This window comes from Ornithorhynchus anatinus, chromosome 3 (assembly GCF_004115215.2).
Source record: "Ornithorhynchus anatinus isolate Pmale09 chromosome 3, mOrnAna1.pri.v4, whole genome shotgun sequence".
Classification (NCBI taxonomy): Eukaryota; Metazoa; Chordata; class Mammalia; order Monotremata; family Ornithorhynchidae; genus Ornithorhynchus; species Ornithorhynchus anatinus.
The window spans coordinates 79,475,408-79,489,654 of NC_041730.1; the positions used below are offsets into that span (position 1 = coordinate 79,475,408).

The 14,247-nt window shown below is 43.4% G+C and overlaps 1 non-coding gene across 1 annotated transcript; it reads right to left on the reverse strand.

The window, feature by feature from the left end:
- Positions 1–8,846: 8,846 nt before the first annotated feature.
- LOC114810403 lies at positions 8,847–8,984 on the reverse strand. Its single transcript, XR_003758103.1, has one exon. It is a non-coding gene; the product is annotated as a small nucleolar RNA SNORA7 (small nucleolar RNA).
- Between the last annotated feature and the right edge of the window lie 5,263 nt (positions 8,985–14,247).

A 14,247-nucleotide genomic window follows, 5' to 3' on the forward strand; every position in this document is an offset into this window, starting at 1 on the left:
TAGATGAGATTGAGGTACAGTGAGGCGTTTGGCATTTGAAGAGCAGAATGTGCAGTCTGGGTTGAAGTAGGAAATCAGAAGGGGGTAAGGTATTTGAGTGCTTTAAAGTCAATTGTAAGGAGTTTCTCTCTCTTGAAGGTGTGGATAGGAAATCACTATAGGCTCTCTCCTATGGTTTGTTGGGCCAGAAATGGATTTTGTATGTAAAACTTTTGCTAGCACTATGCAGTATAATGCACCCCTGCCCATCTACTCCCTTGTTGCATCCACTGCCCCTCCAAGACCACAACCGGCAGGATGAGAGAATGTTAGTTGTGCCAGGCAAACCTCTAGTATAGTAATCAATGCCCTTGAAAGAATTCTTGGTCCCCGAAGCCTTTGTGACTGGACCTAGGATCATCCATCATTTGTGACAGGAGTCTACATCATCGACATTGCATCTATAATCATCTGCAGGAAATTTACAGGTTGCTAATAGTTTTCTCTTCGTCACGAGCATTTCTGCTGCTAACTTGTTCTTGCCTGAAAGCCAAAATGTTCTCAGCAAAATGCATCTGTAAGCTCCAAAAGCAAATTCGAGCTTGGAAATTTTTCTGCCTCCTTTTCTGGATTTGGCTTCAGGACTGTGGTTCCCATTACCATCGGGTAGAGCCCTGCTGTCTCAAAATGACTTTATGTAATCAATCTTCAGACTTGTTTGTATCCAATATATTCAACTGGTGATTCTTCAAATCACTCTTTGCTTTATTTAACTCAGAACTAAAATATGAGAGCCATTTGCCAAATCATATGCTGGGCAGGAAAAGTGTTTCTGATGACAAATATATTTTAATCTTAAAGTCCTTGTGGGTGGAGAGCTTGTCTACCAACTCTATTGTACTGTACTTTCCCAATCACTTAGCACAGTGCTCTATAGACAGTAAGCACTTAATAAATACTAGTGGTTGATTGCTGGCTTAGTGGAAAGAGCACATGCTTGGGAGTCAGAGGTTATGGGTTCTAATCCTGGCTCCACCACTTGTTAGTTGTGTGACTTTGGGCAAGTCACTTAACTTCTGTGTGCCTCAGTTACCAATCTGTAAAGTGGGGATTAAGACTGTGAGGCCCAAGTGGGTCAAGCTGATTACCTTATATCCCAGTCCTTAGAACAGTGCTCGGGACATAGTAAGGAATTAAGAAATACCATTATTATTATTATCTCATTTTCTTGATTTACCAAGGATAGCTAACCAGTCGTGAAATGGTAATCCCTGAGTTCTTTCTAGAAGGCATTGTCTGTATATGCAGAGTGGCTTCCACCCCAATAGGCCCTGTCCAGAAAGATTGAGGAAAGGAAGGAAAAAGGGATATGCAGATTTGCCCCAGCCAGGGGCTGACTAGCAGAGATAGTGGGAGACAGAATCGGTGAGGAAAAGAGAAAGCCAGGAGTGATCATACCACCTGATTCTTCCTCATTTGGGAAGCGGGCCACTCTCCCAAGACACAAGGCCAGATGGTGGTGGTGGAGACCCAAGGAAGAGGTGGGTAGGGTATACATACAGCAGGGGTGGCAACATTCACTGAACCTACAGCCAAGATGGGACTTCTGATTCCTTTTCCCCAGGCCCCTCCACTACCGTTCCTGATGTTCTGAATCACTGGATCCTGTGCCCACTCTTCCCAACCTCTGCTCTGCTCTCCAATCTGGAGGAGCAGGAATTGTGATCCAGACTGGAAAGAGAGTCAGCAGGTACGACTCATACCCACCCATGGCTTCTGACCTCAGGAGGTGATGGTGGGACAGACTGGGGAAAGAGACAGACAGTGGGCAGGAACTCTGGGGCAAATCGAGGTGGTTCAGAACTGGAGATGCAGGCAGAGGGCAGAAGAGACTGGACCCAATCCCTCTACTCGCTTGTTGTGCCAGGCCTCAGTCGGTGCCGAGTAGAAACTAGCCAGGTCGCTAATCTATCCTGGTGGATTCCATGCCAGTCACCTGTGGTTCTGGGAGCTAAGAGTCCTGGTCACAGGACTTGACTTTTTTCTAGGTTGGGACAACCCCTAGAGGCGACTGCCCCTGTGACTGATCCTCTGGGGAAGGTGGGAAAGAGAAGGCGGCAACTCAGGTTAGAGGAAGCGTGGAGGCAGGGAGAGGTGTGGATGGATGCCAAGGACAATCGATTAATCAATCCATCTTATTTACTGAGCACTTATGTGATGTTAAGAGTGGAATATGGGAGAGAATAGATAATTCTATTATAGAATGTATAGTATATTATTACATATTACAGATTCTATAATGTATATTCTTGAATTATTTATAGACTATAAAATATAATTCTAATTCCACAAGGTGTCCAGAATTCACACCTTCCTCTCCTTTCAAACTGCTATCACTCTGGGCCAATCACTTGTCATATCTTGTCTCGACTACTGCATCTGCTTGCTGACTTCTCTGCCTTTGACCTCTCCCGACTCAGTCCATAGTTCACTCTGCTGCCCAGATCATTATTCTCAAAAATCACTGTGCATGAATCTCTCCACTCCTCAAGTGCCTCCAGTGTTTGCCCACCCATCACTCATTCCAGCAGAAACACCTCATCCTTGGCTTTCAGGCCCTCAATCAGCTTTCTCCCCACTACCTAGCCTCGGTCCTTGCCTGCTACAGTCTTGGTCACACATTTCACTCCTCTAATGCTAATCTATTCACTATATCTCACTCTCATCTCTCTTGCTATCAGCCTTGCTCACATCCTCCTTCCTTTCTGGAACTCCCTTACCCTTCATAGCCAACAGAATAGCTGATAGATTGCCATTTCCCCTATCTTCAAAGCCCTGATAAAATTTCATCTCCTCCAAGAAGACTTCCCTGACTAATCCCTCATCTCCCCGCAACTACTTTCCCATATCGACTGTATTATTTATGTACCTGGTTCTATCCACTTTGATACTCACCTCACCCCCATCCACAGCACTTTAATACGTATCCTTATACTCTGTTCCCTTACCTATAATTTATCTTAATGCCTGCCTCCCCCAATAAATTGTAAGATTGTAAGTGCTCAATAGTACTGACTGATTGATTGAAACAATCAGGAAGTTATATGGAGGTGGGGAGACAAATATGTAAAAGGAGGAGGGACTTAAGGGGAAGTTGGGGAAAAGGGGGAGAGGTAAGGAAGAGGAGTTGGGAAGATATGTGGGAAATGAGTTAATGCTGGGAAACAGAGGGTAGTTGGGAAAAAGGAAGAGAGGATAGCATTGGTGCTAGAGAGAGAAGGATAAGGAAACACGTTAAAAATTTGTTCCATTTAAATCAACTTTTTGATGTGGCTGGAGGTTAGTCCACTTTATATTGTGATAAAAGAAAAGATTTGCCATTTTCTGTGCATATTACATTTCATTCCTTTTCTTCCCTGTGGTTTATATGTCCCACTGAATTCCCTGCCTTCCCTGGCCTAGTTATTCTGATCTGGTTTAATTTGATTTTCCATCATTTGCTTTTGTTTTGTCTATATACTTTATCTTCAATCTGTTTTTCTGGAATCTGAATCAGTTGCATATACACTCGATCTTTTGCTCTGGAAATTTCTTTCTGGGTTTTCATGATATTAAGCTGTTCTCATTTCAGGCTCTGGAGAATGAGCTTCTGTACCTGCCCTAGAGTTTGGTGTCAATACCCATCACTAAGTCGGTCCATCTCCCTTCATAATCAAATTATAAAGTTCATTTCACAGCAGAAATCTCATTCCTTTCTCAGTGTTCAGGAGATTCAGAGAAAGTGGATGACAGCCAATTGTCTGACAATCTGTCTTAAAACAAGGTTTTTCACATTTTGAACATAGAATCTGATGGTAGGGTGAAGTCAGGGAAATTTTGGGTCTTGAAGCCTTTATGATCAGGATCAAATTTAGCATCCCTTAACCCCACATAAATGTCAGATGACTATATACTTATGACCTTTGACTCTTCTCATTATATTCCCTGAACATTTAACAAACCAACTTCTTTTCTAACCTTGCTATCAAAGTTAATTGCTACCATTCCTTCCACTCCCAGAATTCATTTCCTGTGGGGCAATGAACTCTTGAAAATCAGCCCCAAATTTGTATTCAAAATTGAACTATTGATAACCTTCTCCAGTTCCCTAAGGATACTTCTTATTTACCTGTTGCTTAAACCTATCTTAGTACTCCTCCACATTTTCACCCCATCTGTTGCTTTCCTGTGCAGAAGGTGCCCTCTCTCCCTCACTCTCCTGCCTAACTTCCCCAACTACCCAACTCCCTTGCTCTGGGAGAGTTTCCTGTGGCAGCGGCAAAGCTAGGATTAAACCTACCTTTTCATCTGCTGTTTTCTTCTCCATCAGAAATCTATGATGCATAGACTGCTTCTACCAATTCCAGTTCATCATGTCCTATTTGGACTTCCTACCCAACTCTCTTTTCTTCATAGTAAGATCTCAATCAATTCCATTTATTGATTGATTCAGTGCTATCCTCTCAGTCAAATTCAACTCCCCAATCTCCCTATTCTTTTGTCGATCTGCCACTCCTGCCCCCATCCCTGTTTCAGTATGGCCTAGTAGAAAGAGCATGGGCTTGGGAGTTAGAGGACCTGGGTTCTAATCCCAGTTTCACCATTTTTCTGCTGTGTTATCTGGCACAAATCACATAACTTCTCTATGCTTCAATTTCTTCATCTGAATAATGGGGATTCAATACATATTTTTACTCCTACTTAAAGTGTGAGCTTCATGTGAGAGAGGGACTGCATCTGGCCTCATCATGTATCTACCCCAGTGCTTACTACAGTTCCTGGTACCTACTAAGTGCTAAACAAATATCATTATTTTCAGTAGTAGTAGGAGAAGCAGCTTGGCTTAGTGGGTAGAGCATGGGTCTAGGAGTCAGAAGGACCTGGGTTCTAATCCTGGTTTTCTCTCTTAACTTCTCTGGGCTTCAGCTCCCACATCAGTAAAATGGGAATTAATAATACTAATGATACTGATAATAGTAACCATGGTTTTTGTTAAGTACTTACTATGAGCTAGGCACTGTTCTAAGGATTGGAGCAGATACAAGATAATCTGGTTGGACACAGTCCCTTTCCCATGTGGGGCTTTCAGTCTTAATCCCCATTTTACAGATGACGGAACTGAGGCATAGAGAAGTGAAGTGATTTGCTCACGGTCACACAGCAGGCAAGTGGGGGAGCTGAGATTAGAACCCATGACCTTCTGACTCCCAGGCCCGTGCTCTATCCACTAGGCCATGCTGTTTCCCTAAGAGTATGAGCCCCATGTGGGACAGTGACTATGTCCAATCTGATTAACTTTATATACCCCAGAACGTAGAATAGTGCTTGGCCTATAATAAGTGCTTAACAACCACCATTATTATTACTACTATTAGTACTATTACTAATAATAGGTTACTAGTATTAGTAATAGTACTAATAGTAGTAATAGTTGAAGTAACAATAACATTGCTTCCACAGTGTGCTTCCTTTGTTTCTGTATTCATACTGTGACGTGCTGTTGGTGGAAATCGAGGCATCGGGTCAACTTAAGCCATTTCGAATTTATTCTTGTGTGCTAAAACTCAGTCGCCTCTTCTGTTAAACAACTTTATTTCTCCCACATCAACTCCTATGGCCATTGCCCTTATCAATGATTGCATATCTGTAATTCCTTCCTGAAGCCTCCAGTGTCCCCACCTCCCCAGTCTTGCGATCCCTGACCATGCCAACAACTTTAACAAAGTCGAAGCCACCAAATGTGAGCTCCTCAAAGTTTTCTGCTCACCTCCCCCCACTTCCTCCCACGCCTACATCTATTCTGTCATCCTTTACAGCTATCTTTCAAGAGGAAGTCTCCCACCAGCTTTCACAGTATACTCCTTCTACATGTATCCCCACCCCAAACCTCCTCACCTACACTTGTTTCTACTCTTATTTCAACTCTGACAACCATCATGCATGACTCACCTTCTAATGGTTCCCTTCTCTCTGCCCTGAAACATACTCATATCTACCTTGACATGAAAAAGAAAACCTCCTCTGGACCCACAACATCCTCCAGCTATCAACCCATGTCCCTCTTCCCATCTCATCCTAACTCTTGGAATGAGTTGTATAATACCCACTGTCTCCACTACCTCCTCGCCGCCTCTATTCTTGACTCCGTACAGTACAGTTTCTGCTCCCTTTACTCCATTAATGCCGCCCTCTCTGAGGTCATCAACAACTTCTGGCCAAATCCAACAGACTGTACCCCAACCTCATCTTCCTCAACCTCCCCACTGCTTTTAACTTTGTACACCATCCCCTTCTCCTGCAAATGCTATCTAGTCTTGGTTTAACCAACACTGTCCTCTCCTGGTTCTCTTCTTATTTTTCTTTCCAATTCTTCTTCATCTTTTTAGGGTTTCTTCTTCTGCCTCTCACCTCCTAGAACTGATAGTATTCATTAAGTCTGTACCTTGTACAAAACACTGTAGTAAACTCTGGGAAGGAACATACAAGTAGGAATTAGGAAAAGTCCCTGACCCTTGGGCATCCCTCAGGGCTCTGTTCTCAATCACCTTCTGCTTTCACATTACACTCACTCTCTTGGTGAGAGATGGTTTCAACGATCACCTCTAAGTAGTTGATTCCCAAATCTACCCTGCTAGCCTCTACCTCTCTCCTTCTTTGGAATGTCACATTTATTCCTGCCTCCATGACATCTGTCTCTGGATGTCGTGCTGGAACGTGAAGTACAGTAAGTCCAAAACATAACTCATTTTCTTTCCCGAGTAATAATAACAGTGGCAGTTTTTAAAATCTTGCCTGGGTTATGTGCTCAGACATAGTTTCTGTCTCACATGGAACTCAAAATCTACTTTATCTATCCCCATTTTAGAGATGAAGAATCTGAGGTCCAGAGAGTTAAGTGTATAACCCAAGGCCACATAATTGCCCAGTGGTAGAGTCAAGGCTCAAACTCTGGTCTCTTGACTTCCAGTCCTGTGATCTTTCAACTAGTCCACTCTACCTCCATATAACTTTCACATCACAATTAATAGCACCATTCTCTTCATCTCTAAAACCCACATCCTTGGCATTATCCATGTCTCCCCCGCTCTCTTTCCACTCCTATTTGTCACCAAATTCTGTCAGTTGGTTCCTGGAGTTTGTTGGCCAGATAACAAACTGGCACAATTCAGTATGGAAGGACCAAAAATATTGCGTCGAGACCCCTGAACACAGGGCTTTTTTTCTCTAAGCTGTAAACTCATTTTGGGCAGGGAATGTTTCCACTAATTCTGATATATTGTACTCTCCCACAGCTGAGTACAGTGCCCTAACTTAGTAAGTGCTCAATGAATATAATTGATTGATTGATTCTTCAGTCATCTAAGGTGATAATCCTGGGCCTGACTCCTGAGTGGTCTGGAAAACTTCTTGAATGAAGGCGATTAAGCAGGAGTGATCGGGGTTCTGCATGGCTTCCTTCCCCAGTCAGGCAGTCAATCCTACTTACTGAGTGTTTACTCTATGCACAGCACTTTACTAAGCAGTTAAGAGAGTAAAATACAACATAAGAGACACATTCCCTGCCCACAATGAGCTTACAGTCTAGAGAGGAGGATAGACATTAATATAAACAAATGAAATTACAAATATGTACATAAGTGCTGTGGGGCTGGGAGGGGGGATGAATAAAGAGAGAAAGTCAGGGTGACACAGAAAGGAGTGGAAGAAAAGGAAAGGGGGCTTAGCCAGAGAAGGACATTTAGAGAAGATATGCCTTCAATAAGATTTGAAGGTGGGAAGAGTAATTGTCAGATATGAAGAGGAATTCCAGGCCAGAGGCAGGATGTGGGCAAGATGTTGGCAGCAGGGTAGACAAGACTGAGGTATAGTGAGAAGGTTTGCATTAGAGGAGCGAAGTGTGTGGGCTGGGTTGTAGTAGGATAGTAGTGAGGCGAGGCAGAAGGGGACAAGGTGATTGTTGCTTTAAAGCTGATGGTAAGGAGTTTCTGTTAGATGCGGAGGTGGAAGGCTCAGTGCCAGAAGCCTGGATGCTCGAGATTGACCCCAAGTCCCATGGTGGCAGTGGGTAAAGTGGCTGGTTGGGGCCGAGGGTGCTTAAAGCTCCGTCCTCAGCGTGGGCTAGGGACGGACACCAGGTATGCGGGTGAGCTCAGAGCCCGGATGAATGGTGCTGTGACTCCTAGCCCTGTTCTCACGAGCCTGCTGTTGAAAGGTGCTTTGTCTAAATCCCAGCCGGAACTGGGATTGCCTCCAACAGAAGCCCTTGGAAAAGCCCAAACTGCATCACATAGATTCACGTAGTAATCGTAGGCAGCCTGGCCTCTACTTGTCTATGCCATATACACTGGCTAAGAAATAATTCTTAATTTTGAAATGTAGGAAATTATATTTAATCAAGATCCTGGATTATTTATTTTCTTTTTTGTTGTTCCATGGGAGGGGGATGATAGAAACAGATTTTCTCATTTGAGCATTTTAGGAGAGGCATTTCTTTCAACATCAGTCAATGAACAACACTGATCTAGTGTCTGCTCTGGGAAGAGCACTACTAACTCAGCATTGTCTTAAGAAAGTAATAATAATTATAATGATAATTACTAATGATAATCATGGTATATACTAAGCACTTGTCTTAAGCTGTTGAGTCGTCTCCGACACATAGAGACTCGATGAACACATCTCTTCCAGAACGCCCACCTTCATCTGCAACTCCTTAGAGTTTTCTTAATACAGAAGTGGTTTACCATTGCCTCCTTCCACACAGTAAACTTGAGTCTCCTCCCTTGACTTTCTCCCACACTGCTGCTGCCCAGCACAGATGAGTTTTGACTTGTAGCAGTTTGCCTTTCCCTCACTAACCATTGCCCAAGCTAGGAATGGAATGGGTGTCCCTCTGCTTGACTCTCCCTTCCATAGCCAAGACTGGTAGAGTACTGGAAACTCTCCAGGAGTGGTCCTCAGAGGGGTGCTAACCACTTACTATATATCAAGCATTGTAGTAGATACAATATAATCAGGTTAGACATGATAATAATAACAAAATAATACTAGTATTTGTTAAGCACTTTCTATTTGCCAAGCAGTATACTATGTGCTGAGGTAGATACAAGATAACCAGATCCCGCATGGGGCTCACAGTCTAAGTAGGAGGGAGAACAGGTACTGAATCCCCATTTTGCACACAAGGGAACTGAGGCACAGAGAAGTTAAGTGACTTGCCCATGGCAGGTACATGACAGAGCTCGGATTAGAACCCAGGTCCTCTGACTCCCAATCCTGTATTCTTTCCAGAAGGCAACACTGCTTGTTGTATTCCTTGGCCCACACTGGACTAACAGTCTAAGGAGGAGGGAGGACAGGTCTGGAATCCCAATTTTACAGATTAGGAAATTGAGTCACAGAGAAGTTCAGCGACTTGCCCAAATCACACCGGAAACAAATGAGAGAGTTGGGATTAGAACCCAGGTCCTCTGCTTTCTGGACCTATGCTCTTTCACTAATTCACTAGTTCTCAGGAGAGGAGAATGGCTGGAAGCAGAATAGTCAAACAGCTGCTACATGTGAGCTGAAATGAGGCCACTGAAACCAAGGAGGGGAGAGAAAATGTTTTGACGATGCAAGAAAACAAAGCCTCAGAAAAAGCTGGAAGACAACTGCAACTGACAGGCCAGCCCACTACCCTCTAATAAAGGAAGGGGCAATTTTATCCAGCAAAATGGTTTTGAGCAGGTCATGAGACTAAGATAAATGCTTCAACAGAAAACACACCAGCACAGTGAGGAATCATCTCAGTTCTTCATTGACCTTTTCAACCAGAACTGCATGCAGAGGGGAACTTCACTGTGAGAGACATTATCATCTTTGAATGTCCCCAGGCAGGCCCAAGTTCAGACCTGGTTTATGGACGGCTGGGACGGCCTCTGGGATTACCTTGGCAAAGATTCTTCTAGATTGATTGGCATCCAATTTGGGAACCAGTTTTCTTTGATTAGCGGTAGTTGCGGGGAGAACCTTCTCCCTCACTGCTTCCAACAAATCAATCATATTTATTGAGCACTTACTGTTTGCAGAGCACTATACTAAGCACTTGGGAGAGTACGAGAGAACGGAATTGGTAAATATGTTTCCTGCTTACAGTCTGGGGGGAGACAGACATTAGTATAAATAAATGTTATATACATATATGTATAAGTATGTAAATAAAAAGTTAAATATGTATATATATGTATATATATATATATGTACCTAAGTGCCATGGGCCTGGGGAAGGACTGAATAAAATGGGCAAGTGCAAGGGTGATTTAAAAGGGAGTGGGAGAAGAGGAATTGAGGTCCTTTTTGGCAAAGGCCTCATGGAGAAGATGTGTCTTTCCCATTTGACCTAATGACCCGTCACCTCTGTTCCCTTTCAACTCTCTTCCCAGGCTCCAGTAACACCACCTATGTGGACCCTGTTAAGGTTCTGGATCCCTGAGCAATGCAAGCAACATGAGAAGGGTAGCTTGGATACAGGGGGAATGATTTCACTGGCATCCCATCTAACTCAAGAAATGATGGTATGTTTGAGCTGCTGTTTTCTATTTATGCTTCGATACAAACTCAATTCCAAATTGAAATTCACCTAAAAGCCCCCCTTTTTCTAAACCTCTCTAATCACTTTGAGATTTTACATCACTGGGAAAACAAGATCTCTCAAATGCATAATCCCATGAATTATCTGCACAATGCGAAGTGTGATTATTTGATGATTTATCTGCGTAGGTGTGTTTAGGATGAAAAGAAATAGGTGGCCTATTGTGCTGGGATTGTTTGTCTGGGCGTAAGTCATTTTAGCACACAGTTTGTCAGAGACAGCGATATGATCATAGGAGAAATGATTGAACTGGGAATTCTATTTTATGTAACAAATTCACTCCCTTGATGCTGTTGGTAACACCTCTTCCACTCAAACTATGAAAAACTCTCAAAAACTCATATTTATAATAACAATAATGCTTACCATTTTCTTGTACTATTATTCTCTGAATAGCTGGCAAAAGTTAATTGATCGTTAACGCTTTGCCTTGAGTTCAAAATCTGCTCTATCCACCCACGCTCATGGATCTTTCAGAATTCTAGTTTCCTCTGTATCTGAACACTGCTAAGTATTTTAACACGAAGATTTTATTTTGAAAGAATGGCTAAGTGTTACCAAGATCTATTTGGGGCAAGACACCTTATTTAGTTCATTAAACTTTTTCGTTCATCAAATGTCCCTGCTCATTGAAAAATAAGTTTTAGGCTTATCCCTGGACAGGATGCTTTGATGGTCTATGTGAAAAGCAGGTTGGACAGGCAAGACACTTACAGTCTAGATACTCATGTTAAAGATGCTATGTGATCTCCTTGAGTGAGATGTCTAAACTCGCTGCCTCCATTTCCTCTCCACCAATTTTTATCTTGACCACCTCCAATCAGGCCTCTGCCCTCTTCACCCCACCAGAACTGCCTTCCTTCTTGCCAAATTCAATGGTTTCCAGCCCATCCTAATAATCCTCGACCTCTTAGATGACTTTGGCATTGTCTACCAACCTCTTCTCCTGGAAACTTTATCCAATACCGACTTCACTGACATTGTTCTCTCCTGGTTCTTCTCCTATCTTACTGGCTGCTTATTTTCAACTTCTTTTGCGGATTCCTCCCCTGCATCCCACCCTCTAACAGTTAGAGTCCCTCAAGGCTCAGTTCATTCAGTCATATTTATTTAGTGCTTACTATGTGCAGAGCACTATAGTAAGTGCTTGGAAAGTACAATTCAGCAACAAAGAGAGACAATCCCTGCCCACAGTGGACTCATTCTGGGTCCCCTTTTAGTCTCTATCTACAGCCACTCCCTTGGAGAAGTCGTTTGCTCCCATGGCTTCAATCTACCATCTCTATAAGGATAGTAATGATATTTATTAAGCACTTAATATGTGACAGGCACTGTATTAAGTGCTGGAGTGGAGACAAGCAGATCGGGTTGTCGACAGAAGAGGAACTGCGTGGTCAAAGAGCACAGTTGCCCAGAAATTGATTTTCAGTCGTGACAATTATTTTAACATTTCTTTTGAGAATGAATTTTGAATCAGTGGGTGGTTGTGTCATTCCTTCCACAAGACTACTTCCTTGTAATTGCTGATGGATGTAGTCCTTGTCCCAGGTGGGGCTCACAGTCTCAATCTCCATTTTACAGATGAGGCAACTGAGAGAAGCGAAGTCACTTGCCCATGGTCACATTGCTGACAAGTGGCGGAGCTGGAATTAGAACCCATGACCTTCTTACTCCCAAGAAGGTACTCTAACCATTAGACCATGCCGGCTCTATGGATGATTCCCTAATCCACATCTGCAACCCTGGTCTCTCTCTTTCTCTGCAGTCTCGTATTTCCTCCTGACTCAGAACATCTTTATTTGTATGCCCCATCGATACCTCAAACGTAACGTATCCAGAACAGAATCCTTGTATTCCCAATGAAACCCTGCCCTCCCTGTGCCTTTCCCATCTCTGTTGTCAGCACCACCACTCTGTCTCACAAGCCTGTAACCTTGGAATTATCCTCAACTCATCTCTTTCATTCAACCCACATATTCAGTCTGTCACAAAATCCTGTCAGTTCAACATTCAAAACATCACTAAAGTCCTCCCTTTCCTCTCCATCCATTTTACTCATTCATATTAATGTCTGTCTCACCCTCTAGACCGCTCATTGTGGTCAGGGAATATATCTACCAACTCTCTTGTATTCTACTTTCCCAAACAATTCATACAATGCTATCATACAGTAATCCCTCAGTGAATACAACTGATTGATAACATGATATTGAATGTGCCGTCCTGGCACCTCTGAAGAATGAAAATGGCTCCTGCCTCACCACAGTCCAGGAGGGAATTCTGAAGAGATGGCAGCTCTTTTCAGTTCAGGTGTATCCCATGTTACAGCCACCCCACTTGCAGTGTAGAGATGTGTAGAGCACTGTTTGCTGACATGCCTCAGCATCATATGTCCAATACCTGCAAGTAAGTCAAATTCCCACCCAACTCTCTCCTATCCTCACCCCACTCCTTTTCTGCTCTTCCTTGTCCTGAGCAGTTTAACACTTCCTCCTCCCATGTCCTGCACTTAACCTCTCTGTATCCCTTCATGCTTCTTTCTTTTTCTGACTTTATTTAAACAAGCAATCAAGCATGCATTGCTGCTGCAGACCACCACAGTTTACAAGTGTGCAGCACTGTCTCTACAAACTTATGACTCAAAGGCCTTTGCCTCACTACTGAAGAATATCACCAACCAAACTCTCCAGGAATCCAAAAGTGACTTCAGATCACAGCAAGGGCACAATGGACTTGTGTTTTGCAGCACTGAATTTGGGAAAAGTACAAGGGGACATTTTAGATGATCTTGGACAGGCTGGAGGGATGAAGCACAATAGCTGGATAAGGATAGAAGAAAGAAGCAGCGTGGCTCAGTGGAAAGAGCATGGGCTCGGGAGTCAGAGGTCATGGGTTCTAATCCCAGCTCCTCGACTTGTCATCTGTGTGACTTTGGGCAAGTCACTTAACTTCTCTGGGACTCAGTTACCTCATCTGTAAAATGGGGATGAAGACTCCCCCAGCGTTTAGAACAGTGCTTTGCACACAGTAAGCACTTAACAAACACCAACATTATTATTATTATAGTTTCCCAGGAAGAGTGAACAGGTGCTTGGTACCATGACCAACCCAGATATTGAAACCCACTTCAGGGGCAGAGTGCAGGAGGGAGGTGGTGTTAACTGTCATCTGAGGATGGGTTTGGGAATCGGCACAGCAAGGAAAGGAGGCCGGGGTGAAGGACCAAGCCGCAAAATATATATTCTGCAAGGTGAAATGAACTACCCTTTTGGGAGGGATATACTTATTTATTTATTTTGGATATGGTAAATTGAACTTCCCTTTTGGGAGAAATGTGATTATTTATAATGAAGCTTCCCTTTCTGGAGAAATGTGCTTATCCTTTGCCCTCCCACAGTGAAGCATCTAGCTCCAGACCATGAATGTTCCTCACCCGGGAGGAATGCACCTATGCATTAGTCGCATGTGGTGAAGCAGTTAGCTCCCACCCACAAAAGCTTCCCATATGGGAGGAATCCATTGATGCATCACACACTCCTGTGGAGGCGCCCGAGCTTGCATCCCCACGAGCGTTCAGGGGGATGCTTACCCATCCC